The sequence below is a fragment of the Scyliorhinus torazame genome, chromosome 23 (genome assembly GCF_047496885.1).
Source record: "Scyliorhinus torazame isolate Kashiwa2021f chromosome 23, sScyTor2.1, whole genome shotgun sequence".
NCBI classification, from domain to species: domain Eukaryota; kingdom Metazoa; phylum Chordata; class Chondrichthyes; order Carcharhiniformes; family Scyliorhinidae; genus Scyliorhinus; species Scyliorhinus torazame.
Genome location: NC_092729.1, coordinates 79,994,069 through 80,007,561, shown reverse-complemented (window position 1 = coordinate 80,007,561; position 13,493 = coordinate 79,994,069). Strand labels below are relative to the sequence as shown.

General features: G+C 45.8%; 1 long non-coding RNA gene across 1 annotated transcript; it reads left to right on the top strand.

Moving 5' to 3' along the window:
- Positions 1-756: 756 nt before the first annotated feature.
- Positions 757-12,007, top strand: LOC140399784 (uncharacterized). The gene is made up of 3 exons (XR_011937873.1): positions 757-790; positions 9,786-10,073; positions 11,720-12,007. It is a non-coding gene; the product is annotated as an uncharacterized lncRNA (long non-coding RNA).
- The last annotated feature ends 1,486 nt before the right edge of the window (positions 12,008-13,493 follow it).

Here is a 13,493-nt window from a genome sequence, read left to right as displayed (position 1 = left end):
AGAATAGATATGTGCCAGACGACTGCGACAGGACCTCTGGACCGAATGGTCTCTCTGTATCCTGTAAAACTCTATGGCAACTCTGTCCCCTCAGCTTGTCTTCTTATATCTAAAGACATGGTAATACATTTAATTTAGAAAAAAAACTCCTTAACTGAGATGTAAAATTAGTATTTGACGGTGGATCGATTGCAATTTGTCGGGGAATGTTCCAATCTTTGCTTACTGTTTCCCCGGGAAAAATTATCCCGATCTTTCCGACTGCAGGCCCTGGCACTCGAGTGTCTTTTATTCCCCAATATCCGCACTACAGTGTTGGAGCCGCTGGGCTTGTCTTCCCCCGAGCAGCGAACATCCAGATGAGCTTTAACTCAAGTTTTCAAAATCATAATCGACATGTATTGATTGCATAAGGATAAATCATCTTTCTGTGCAGAATAGTGGGTAGCCAGAGGACACGCAATAGAACCTGATTGGCACAAGAAACAAACGGGCATAAGGGGGACTTTTTTCTCCACAGCGAGCTGCTTGACTGAAATGTACGTCCTGACATGTCAACAGCAAAGCTGAAAATAAAATCAGATGCTTACCTGCCGTCAAAAAGGAATACCTGGACATCAGGGAATTCGGGATGTGTGTTTAGTAACAAAGCCTCTGAAACGGGCACTTTGGCGCTGCATTGGAACAGGCATTGTTTCATGAATTCTAGGAATGGTTTTGATGCTCCTTTTATTCATTCTTATTTTCTCAATTTCAGTGATTTTCCTGATTGAAAGGAGCGTTTCACAAAGTAAGTGGCGACATATCACTCTAATTTCATTAACTGCCTTGAACGACTAATTCTTGTCCTGTTTATTCAGTCCTTTTTTTTTCATGGTAATTGATCTGAATATTGTAACCCATCGTGCTACAACACTGACAATGATAATGCAGGACCTGATTGTCAATGCGACCGGAAATTCCGTATTTTCTGTTGACACGTCACCCATTCACACACACCGGGGGAGGATGATGAGAGAGGCATGTCGTGTTCAAGTTGGCAACAGCTGAAGTTCTGTAAAATATGAGTATTCATTTTATGTTTGCAGTTGCAATTCCAAGTATATGTACAGCATATCCAAAGATGTCATTGCATGTCTTCGAACTGCTCCACTGTCCAATTGAGGCCTATCCTCGGAGTACCGAATAAACTGCAAAACCGATAACCCTCATGTCTGAAATTAACAACTGACTCAGATGCTCCAGCAGATCTAAAACACTCACCTAGTGAGTAATTGCTTGTTAGAATCGCCCATGAAATGGGCTTCTTCTACTCCTGAGATTTTTCTCACGCCATCTGAGCAGAAATGAAGGGAAATAGTCTCACTGTCTAGTGCATGACAAAGGTCATAATTGTCCACCAATATTATTCCCATCCAAAGGCCTCACCAAACATTATTTTATTTATACAGTGGCAGTACTGCAGTAACTCGTCCTAAACGCTACAAGGGAGAAAATATCCATTGAACACCGAGCATGGAGATGGCATTGGAGATTAGCAAAAACTGTGACGAGAAGGAGGTCTTCAAGGGGGAGTGACCCAAGCGGAGAGTTTTAGGGGGTGAATCCCAGAGCTCAGGGTCCAATGCAGCTGCAGGAACTCATTATAGGGCAATGGAAAGTCTAAGTGAGCTCTAGGGCCCACAATTATATTAGTGTAGAGAGATCAGCGGGTTTCAGGAGCTCCGGAACAGAACACAGATAGGGATGACACATGGAGAGTTCCGGAATATAATTATTTTCCTCTTTAATCCAGGCAGTTTTCAATTCATTGGCTTTCGTTTAGGGGAGCACAATTTTGTTTTAGAAAATGGAGCTCCGACATTAATGGGCCTTACGTTGCTTTGGGGCTGAGGATAACGGATATTCTGTTACATTCATTCTGATGCAGTGTGACAGATGTGTTCTCCACCGGGTGAGAGTTGAAATACACATGTGCGGAGGCAGGAAAAACAGGTGGGCTGAGACAGGGGCGGAGTCAGCGGATGTCATGGAGATTGACTTATTTGGTCTGAGCAATGATGCATTAATGGGGGTAGAAATCAACTTAGGGTCAAATATGATATCAAGATGGTGAAGTGTCTCTGTCAGCTCAGGCGGATATCAATGAGAAGGATCCAGTTCGTGTCTGGGGAACGAGTTTACAGGGTGCCAAGGGAGGACTGGAGTTTGGCACGAGGTTATTAACATAGAACATAGAACAATACAGCGCAGTACAGGCCCTTCGGCCCACGATGTTGCACCGAAACAAAAGCCATCCAACCTACACTATGCCATTATCATCCATATGTTTATCCAATAAACCTTTAAATGCCCTCAATGTTGGCGAGTTCACCACTGTAGCAGGTAGGGCATTCCACGGCCTCACTACTCTTTGCGTAAAGAACCTACCTCGGACCTCTGTCCTATATCTATTACCCCTCAGTTTAAAGTTATGTCCCCTCGTGCCAGCCATATCCATCCGTGGGAGAAGGCTCTCACTGTCCACCCTATCCAACCCCCTGATCATTTTGTATGCCTCTATTAAGTCTCCTCTTAACCTTCTTCTCTCCAACGAAAACAACCTCAAGTCCATCAGCCTTTCCTCATAAGATTATCCCTCCATACCAGGCAACATCCTGGTAAATCTCCTCTGCACCCGCTTCAAAGCCTCCACGTCCTTCCTATAATGCGGTGACCAGAACTGTACGCAATACTCCAAATGAGGCCGTACCAGAGTTCTGTACAGCTGCAACATGACCTCCCGACTCCGGAACTCAATCCCTCTAACAATAAAGGCCAACACTCCATAGGCCTTCTTCACAACCCTATCAACCTGGGTGGCAACTTTCAGGGATCTATGTACATGGACACCTAGATCCCTCTGCTCATCCACACTTTCAAGAACTTTACCATTAGCCAAATATTCCGCATTCCTGTTATTCCTTCCAAAGTGAATCACCTCACACTTCTCTACATTAACCTCCATTTGCCACCTCTCGGCCCAGCTCTGCAGCTTATCTATATCCCTCTGTAATCTGCTACATCCTTCCACACTATCGACAACACCACCGACTTTAGTATCGTCTGCAAATTTACTCACCCACCCTTCTGCGCCTTCCTCTAGGTCATTGATAAAAATGACAAACAGCAATGGCCCCAGAACAGATCCTTGTGGTACTCCACTTGTGACTGTACTCCATTCTGAACATTTCCCATCAACCACCACCCTCTGTCTTCTTTCAGCTAGCCAATTTCTGATCCACATCTCTAAATCACCCTCAATCCCCAGCCTCCGTATTTTTTGCAATAGCCTACCGTGGGGAACATTATCAAACGCTTTGCTGAAATCCATATACACCACATCAACTGCTCTACCCTCGTCTACCTGTTCAGTCACCTTATCAAAGAACTCAATAAGGTTTGTGAGGCATGACCTACCCTTCACAAAGCCATGCTGACTATCCCTGATCATATTATTCCTATCTAGATGATTATAAATCTTGTCTCTTATAATCCCCTCCAAGACTTTACCCACTACAGACGTGAGGCTCACCGGCCTATAGTTGCCGGGGTTGTCTCTGCTCCACTTTTTGAACAAAGGGACCACATTTGCTGTCCTCCAGTCCTCTGGCACTATTCCTGTAGCCAATGATGACATAAAAATCAAAGCCAAAGGTCCAGCAATCTCTTCCCTGGCCTCCCATAGAATCCTAGGATAAATCCCATCAGGTCCCGGGGACTTATCTATTTTCAGCCTGTCCAGAATTGCCAACACCTCTTCCCTACGTACCTCAATGCCATCTATTCTATTAGCCTGGGGCTCAGCATTCTCCTCCACAACATTATCTTTTTCCTGAGTGAATACTGACGAAAAATATTCATTTAGTATCTCGCCTATCTCTTCAGACTCCACACACAATTTCCCATCCCTGTCCTTGACTGGTCCTACTCTTTCCCTAGTCATTCGCTTATTCCTGACATACCTATAGAAAGCTTTTGGGTTTTCCTTGATCCTTCCTGCCAAATACTTCTCATGTCCCCTCCTTGCTCGTCTTAGCTCTCTCTTTAGATCCTTCCTCGCTACCTTGTAACTATCCATCGCCCCAACCGAAACTTCACACTTCATCTTCACATAGGCCTCCTTCTTCCTCTTAACAAGAGATTCCACTTCCTTGGTAAACCACGGTTCCCTCGCTCGACGCCTTCCTCCCTGTCTGACCGGTACATACTTATCAAGAACACGCAGTAGCTGATCCTTGAACAAGCCCCACTTATCCAGTGTGCCCAACACTTGCAGCCTACTTCTCCACCTTATCCCCCCCCAAGTCACGTCTAATGGCATCATAATTGCCCTTCCCCCAGCTATAACTCTTGCCCTGCGGTGTATGCTTATCCCTTTCCATCATTAACGTAAACGTCACCGAATTGTGGTCACTGTCCCCAAAGTGCTCTCCTACCTCCAAATCCAACACCTGACCTGGTTCATTACCCAAAACCAAATCCAACGTGCCCTCGCCTGTTGTTGGCCTGTCAACATATTGTTTCAGGAAACCCTCCTGCTTACACTGTACAAAAAACGACCCATCTATTGTGCTCGAACTACATCTTTTCCAGTCAATATTTGGAAAGTTAAAATCTCCCATAATAACTACCCTGTTACTTTCGCTCATATCCAGAATCATCTTCGCCATCCTTTCCTCTACATCCCTAGAACTATTAGGAGGCCTATAAAAAACTCCCAACAGGGTGACCTCTCCTTTCCTGTTTCTAACTTCAGCCCATACTACCTCGGCAGAAGAGTCCCCATCTAGCATCCTCTCCGCCACCGTAATACTGCTCTTGACTAGCAGCGCCACACCTCCCCCTCTTTTGCCTCCTTCTCTGAGCTTACTAAAACAGCTAAACCCCGGAACCTGCAACATCCATTCCCGTCCCTGCTCTATCCATGTCTCCGAAATGGCCACAACATCGAAGTCCCAGGTACCAACCCACGCTGCCAGTTCCCCTACCTTGTTTCGTATACTCCTGGCATTGAAGTAGACACACTTCAAACCACCTACCTGAACACTGGCCCCCTCCTGCGATGTCAAATCTGTGCTCCTGACCTCTATACTCTCATTCTCCCTTACCCTAAAACTACAATCCAGGTTCCCATGCCCCTGCTTCATTAGTTTAACACCCCCCCCCCCCCAAAGAGCACTAACAAATCTCCCCCCCAGGATATTTGTGCCCCTCAGGGTCAGATGTAGACCATCCTGTCTGTAGAGGTCCCACCTTCCCCAGAAAGAGCCCCAGTTATCCACAAATCTGAATCCCTCCCGCCTGCACCATCCCTGTAGCCACGTGTTTAAATGCTCTCTCTCCTTATTCCTCATCTCACTATCACGTGGCACGGGCAACAACCCAGAGATAACAACTCTGTTTGTTCTAGTTCTGAGCTTCCATCCTAGCTCCCTGAAAGCCTGCCTGACATCCTTGTCCCCTTTCCTACCTATGTCGTTGGTGCCAATGTGGCCAACGACTTGGGGCTGCTCCCCCTCCCCCCAAGGACCCGGAAAACACGATCCGAGACATCACGTACCCTTGCACCTGGGAGGCAACATACCAAACGTGAGTCTCTCACGCTCCCACAAAATCTCCTATCTGTGCCCCTGACTATAGAGTCCCCAATTACTAATGCTCTGCTCCTCTCCCCCCTTCCCTTCTGAGCAACAGGGACAGACTCCATGACAGAGGCCCGTACCCCATGGCTTATCCCTGGTAAGTCCCCCCCCCCACAAGTATCCAAAGCGGTATACTTGTTTCTCAGGGGTACGACCGCAGGGGATCCCTGCACTGACTGTTTTTTCCCGGTCCCTCTTACAGTTACCCACCTATCTCCAATCTTTGGTGTAACTAATTCCCTGAAGCTGCTATCTATGACCCCTTCTGCCTCCCGAATGATCTGAAGTTCTTCCAACTCCAGCTCCAGTTCCCTAACTCGGTCTTGGAGGAGCTGGAGATGGCAGCACTTCCTGCAGGTAAAATCAGCAGGGACACTAACTGCATCCCTCACCTCAAACATCCTGCAGGAGGAACATTGCACTCCCTTCCCTGCCATTCCTCTAACTTTCTACCAAGATCTGGCTAAAAAATAATAATAATATAATAAAATAATAAAATATGGTACTTTCCTCAGACCAATGGGTTTTATTATTAGGTTAGAGGAGGAGGGCGGGTGGGAGACACTACACGTGTAGTGTCTCGGGTTTCCTCTCCACCAGAATTTATTGGGGAGGGTCTTCCCAGACGTCCGCGGGTCGACTTCCTGTTCCTGCCTAAAAAACTAATTTAAAATAATAATAAAAAAAGAAAAAATTCTCAGCTCCTGCTGAAATTGACTAACCAGCCAGCTGTTCTCACGCCGCCGAAATCGACTGGCCTGCCCCTGCAAAGACAAGTGCTTTTAAAGGTTGACTTACCTCCCAGCAACCTCCTTCCGCAATGCTCCCGCTGAAACTGACTCACCACTCACCAGCTGTTCTCACGCCGCCCAAATCGACTGGCCTGCCCCTGCAAAGACAAGTGCTTTTAAAGGTTGACTTACCTCCCAGCAACCTGCTTCCGCAATGCTCCCGCTGAAACTGACTCACTACTCACCAGCTGTTCTCCCGCCGAAATCGACTGGCCTGCCCCTGCAAAGACAAGTGCTTTTAAAGGTTGACTTACCTCCCAGCAACCTCCTTCCGCAATGCTCCCGCTGAAACTGACTCACCACTCACCAGCTGTTCTCCCGCCGAAATCGACTCAAAGCATGGACACTGAAAGCAGTGGAAGGCCATCAAAGTACGGTTTTCCTCCATTTCGCACAGAAATCCAAACTCGGAATATGTCAGTGGTCCTTAACTAATAGCTGGCTCCAACTGCTGCCTTCCTTTTGTTTTAAGATTAACATCACACCATGGAATGCATCGCTTCGCAGTGTATCCCCAGCAGATTCTGAAAGGCCCATTCGTGAGGGCAGTAATTAGAACAAACAATTAACAAATAACATCACAACACAGGAACAGTTCCTTCGGCCCACCAAGCCTGCGCCAATCCACATTCCTGATTTTGACTAAGCACTTATTGTCCAAGCGATCTGTGTCCCTCCATTCTCAGTCCGTTCATGTATCGAGCAAGATATGTCTTGAACGTTGCTATCGGCCTGGCACCACTACCTCCACTGGCAACGCGTTCCCGGCGCCCAACCCCGTCTCCGTGAAAAACAATTCCCCTGAACGTTCCCCCTCTCACGTTGAAACTCTCGGCCTTGTAATTGAGCCTTCCACCCTGGGAAAAATATTCTGACTATTCACCATGTCTATACCTCTCTTACATTCGTAGACTTCAATCAGGTCACCCTTCAGCCTCCGTCTTTCAAACGGAAACAATCCGAGTTGATGCAACCTCTCCTCAGGGATAACTCCCTCCAGACCAGGCAATACCGCAGGACACCTTCTTTGCACTTTCTCCAAACCAACCACGCCCATCTGGTATAGTCGCGAGCAGAACTGCACATAATATTCCAAATGTGACCTAAATAAGGTTTTATATAACTGTAACATGATCTGCCATCAATTGTCCTCAATACCCCGGTGGATGAAGGCAAGCAGACTGTCTGTCTTCTTGACCGCATTGCCCACCTGCATTGCATTTTTCATAGAAATATGGACCTGAACGCCCAGATCTCAGTGTATGTCAATGCTCTTAAGGCCTCTGCCATTTACTCAATAATTCACACCTGAATTTGATTTTCGAAAATGCATCGCCTCGCATTTGTCCGGATTGAACTCCACCTGTCATTTCTCTGCCAAACTCTCCGATCTATCATTATTCTGCATTCTCTGACAGGCCCCGTCACTATCTGCAACCCCGTATATCGTAGTGTTCCCTGAAAACTTGCTAAACAGAGCACCGAAGTTTTATTCCACATCATTTGCATATATTAAAAACAAATATAGTCCAAGCACTGATCCACGTGGAACACCACGAGTTACATAACTCTATTCTCAAACACTCCCTTGCACTACTACTCTCTTTCTCCTGTTGCCAAGCCAGTTCTTTTACAATCTAGCTAGCACACCCGACTCCCACGCAACTTTATATTGTTTCGCAGTCTGCCATGAGGGACATTGTGAATCGCCATACTAACGTCCATGTAGACGACATCTCCACCCTATCCCTCATGAATTAATTTTGGCACCTCCTCAAAAAAACTCAATGAAGTTGATAAGACAATACTGCTCCCGAACAAAACTATGTTGCCTGTCACTAACAAGTCCATTCGGTTCCAAATGCGAATAAATCCTGTCCCTCGGGAGTTCTCCAATAGCTTCCTCGCCATTGACGTCAGGCTCAACAGGCGATAGTTACCTCGTTTATTATTGCTTACCGTCTTAAACAAAGGGAATTTAGCTATTGTCCAGTCCTCTCGAACCTCGCCTGTGGTCCAAAATAATGCAAAGCTTTCAGTGGAATCCCCCGGTTTTACCTCTTTTGACTCCCATGACCCTGGAATATATCCCATCCGGCAGAGGGCACATGTCTAACAGTGCATTGATAGATATCCAGCACTTGCTCCTTCGTTATGCTGACGCGTCCTCTATTATTCACACACCCTTAGAATCATATAATTTACAGTGCACAAGGAGGCCATTCGGCCCATCGAGTCGGCACCGGCCTTTGGAAAGAGCACCATACTCAAGGCCACACCTCGATCTTATCCCGATAACCCAGGAACACGTCCTAACTATTAAGGCAATAAGGGGCAATGTATCATGACTAATCCCTCTAAACTGCACATCTTTTGCTTGTGGGGAGAATGCAGAGCACACGGAGGAAACCCATGCAGACACATGGAGAATGGGCAGACTCCACACGAACAGTGACCCAAGCGGGAATCTAACCTGGGACCCTGGAGCTGTGAAGCAATAGTGCCGGCCACTGTGCAAACTTGCCACCCAAACACTGTACTGCTGTGCCACCCATCCGCAACCCCAACATCCGTCATGCTTCTGTCATTGGTGAATACCGATGCAAAGTACTCTTTGAGGATATCAACCACTTCCTCTGACTCCACGGATGTCCTCCCTCCTTTGTCCTGGAGTGGGACTACTCTTTCCGTAGAAACCCTCTTACTTTTCGCATATGTATAAAATGCATTGGGATTTTAATAAACCCAATGGCAATGACATTTCAAGCCCACTTTTAGCTCACCTAATTCCCCGCTTGAGTTTGTCAGTCTTGACAGAGTCACTCGCCGCTGTAATAATTGTATGTACTTATTTCAGCGAAGAGAATCTATTGTTTGAAATTGCACAGATTAAAATAGATTTTCACACTTTTAAATTACATTTTTAAATCAGTTGTACTTAACATAAATATTGACGTCAAAATAAATCTTCACTTCCAGGAAAATATTTCTGATCAAACATCTCACTTTGGTAAAGGGTATTCCACTGATTTATTATATTTATTGTTATTTTATTTACTACTTTCAGATCTAGTTACATTTAAATATCTGTGTCACGTGCTGAGCTGAGCTACTGAAATGTATTCTGCAATTTCAAATATCTCACTGTTTCTTTGCAACCAAACTCCTTAAAGTAAGATTGGTCAACATGAGATGCCGGAGCAAACATTTCCCTCCAGCACAGTTCAGCAGTTACTGAGTTATCACATTCTCACTGTACATGAAGTCCTGATGATCTATTTAACAGTCATTTCTGTTCCGGTCAACACAGTTCACCGGACAAAGGCAAATATATCACTTGATCAACCGACTGGAGTGTATTTAGAAACAGAGAATGTCACCATTACCTGCACCGGCCAGACATGTGATTCTGATAAAACCTTCTACGTTTACAAAGATGGTCAACATTTTAACGGTGCTGGAATTACCACACAGGACATCTCTGCAACTTTCTCATTTGCTGCAATCGGCAATAGAGGACATTTTGCGTGTTATTCTTATTGTGTGCATGATCAGAGAACATCCGCAGTGAGCGAATCTGTGATTGTGACAATAGCAGGTGAGGGACTGAAAACAGTGTTTTTTTTAAGATAACTGCTTCAGTTCATTGTTATTTTACAAAGCCTGTTTCATCTAATGTAAGAACATTTTCGGTCAGATACTGAGAGGGAGCATTTTAATTGAATAAACTCCTGACAGAATCCATAAACGTTTGGGGCCTGGATACTTGATCTATAACTATGAGCCAGAGAAGACCACACGAGCCAATCAGGAGGAGGTGTGAAGTATCCAGTCCACAGATGATGTGGTCTGGAACTGAACTGCAGACTGTGATCATTGCCACATGATGGCGCAGTCACTCCCACGCTGCGTGAGTATTTAGAGAGTGCTGCACTGTCAGGGGCTAGATATAAAGAATTTAGGGTTTGAGGTCGATAATCCGGAGCAGAACTCCTTCTACAGCCCGTCCGTTTCCGCTACTGCGGAGGTGCTGCACTCTTGGAGGTAGATGTAAATAATTCAGGAACTGAGATCCATAACACAGGCTGACACGAACCTCGATGCCTGTACTGAAGAAGGCTGCACTGGGCGGGGTAGATGTATATGCTTTCAGGCTTGAGCTTCATAATCCACGCCGACACTAGCCCCCACCCCAAACCCGTGGAAAGACTGAGGGAGGGCTGCACTGTCGGAGGTAATACGTGAATGAATCGATTTAAGCAGATTTGATCGCACTCTCATGAGGCAGAGGAAAGCACATTTAACTCCCACTCCATGCAACCCCTTTTTAAATTCTTATTTCCCAGATGTTGGTTTCGCTGGCTGGGCCACAATCTATTCCAAATCCCTAATATCGCTGCAGAATGTGTTGGTGAGTTGCCTTCTTGAAGCGCAGTCCCTTGTGCTGCACACACCGTTAGAGAGGAAATACCCCGGTCTTCACACTGGGACAGTGAAGAAACAGCGATATATTTCCAACTCTAAGTTATTTACCACAGGATTCCTAGTCGCCACAGTGTTTGTAAGGCTCGTCCAGTTCCGTTTCTGGGCTTAGTACGCTACCCTGAGGAACTGCTGCAGTGATGTCCAGACAATTATGTGAGTGACCTTCTACAACCACAACCATCATACACTGCGCTTTGTATGACTCGAAACAGAGGACAGTTTCAGAACTCATTCCCATTGACTCCAGTTTTGCTAAGGCTCCTTGAAGCCATATTCGACCTTCGATATCAATGAAAGTGTTAGCTATCGTTTGGGTTCCAGCTCTTCTTTCCTTGTTTGACCCTAGGCTGTAATGATGCCAGCAGACGAGTAACCGTGGTAAACCGGATCTAAGCGGCAGTGAGCAAGTTATGGCTTCGTAAATTCCGCTTGATAGCACTGTTGATTTAGTCAGGGAGCAGCTCAGTGGACTGTGAGACCGGTTTGTTTTCCGGAGAGACGCCATCAGTGGGTTGTACTCCTCGGGCAACCTACGGTATCCATGTGACCTCTCCCTGTCAGTTGTTCCCCCTGCCTGCGGTGTGGTGATCGGCAGGTTAAATCCCAACAATCACCTCTCTCTTTGATCTGTGGCTGTGATCCTCAGAGACTCAGGGTGCTTTGAGACAGATCAATGGAGATTTTTGTCCTAACAATGGCCCTAATATGTATTCTTCTGATACATTTAGAACTAATCTATCCACTTTCTCTTTACCATAGATCCGCTGGCAAAGCCAAGGGCAGTCCTTGATCAATGGACCGGAGTGTGTGTAAGAGGAGAGACTCTCACTGTTACCTGCACAGTGACTGGAGATAATCGAGAAAAATACTTCAAATTTTACAAAGATAAACAACGTTTGGCCACCCGTCGAATTGACAGAAACGTCAAAATTGGACCAATCCGGGCCACTGGTAGAAGAAGTGAAGGGCGATATGCCTGTCAATATGGAATTTCCGTCGGTGGTAGGCAGCTAATATCCTCAATGAGCGAGACTGTGGAGGTGACCATTTCAGGTAAATAACATAGAAATGAAACTTCTGTTTATTCTGTGGGCTTTGATTATTGATTATTTCCGCTCCGGTTCACGGCAATAACAATTTAACTTTCATTTGGGGTGGCTGCCCGTCACCGAGGTGGCACGGTTGAAGCGACAGTATTTCTAAATGAGTGTCCATTTCATTCCTCAACGATTGATTCTCTAAATGACAGAATGTGGCATGAATTCACCGATGGTGCATCGGCTGTGGCTCTGGGGACTTAGGCGCCGGTATGGGGAGGAGGTGGTGGTGAAATGAGGGGCGGAGTGTGAGAGGTGTGCGAGTGGGGAAAGGTTCATTCACCTGGGGGAGATATTCAGCTAGCTACGGTGAAATTACAGTCCTGTGATTTCGGAGTTTATGACATAATATTGCTTGAAAGGAGCGGACTCTGCCATTGATTTTCTGCACCAACGAATGACCAATTCCGATCCTACAGCCCCCATTGAGAGCTCCATGTTGCTTCGTTAAACACCCGTCTCCAACTTCCAGCCACCCACCTCGTCATTCACTCTCTTTGTTGGTGTGACCAAAAGTTCAACTTCTTTTGGATTGTCTCAATGCAAATCCTCAGTACATAGAATTCTGGCTTTGTCTCAGAGATATACATCTATATATTCACCATGTTAATCCAGACTGACACGTAAATAAAGATAAACCACCCGGGGACCACTGTAAATAAAGATAAACCACCCAGGGACAACTGTAAATAAAGAAAAACCACCCGGGGACCACTGTAAGTAAAGATAAACCACCCAGAGACCACTGTAAATGAAGAAAAACCACCCTGGAACCACTGTAAATAAAGATAAACCACCCGGGGACCACTGTAAATGAAGATAAACCACCGAGGGACCACTGTAAATAAAGATAAACCACCCAGAGACCACTGTAAATAAAGATAAACCACCCAGGGACCACTGTAAATAAAGATAAACCACCCAGTGACCACTATAAATAATGATGTACAACACAGGGGTCACTGTAAATAAAGATAAACCACCCGGGGACCACTGTCATTAAAGATAAACCACCCGGGGACCACTGTAAATAAAGATAAACCACTCAGGGACCACTGTAAATAAAGATTAACCACCCAGGGACCACTGTAAATAAAGATAAACCACCCGGGGACCACTGGAAATAAAGATAAACCACCCAGGGACCACTGTGAATAAAGATAAACCACCCGGGGATCACAGTAAATAAAGATAAACCACCCAGGGACCACTGTAAATAAAGATAAACCACCCAGGAAACACTGTAAATAAAGATAAACCACCCAGGGACCACTGTAAATAAAGATAAACCACCCAGGGACCACTGTAAATAAAGATAAACCACCCAGGGACCACTGTAAATAAAGATAAACCACCCAGGGACCACTGTAAATAAAGATAAACCACCCAGGGACCACCGTAAATAAAGATAAACCACCCAGGGACCACTGTAAAGA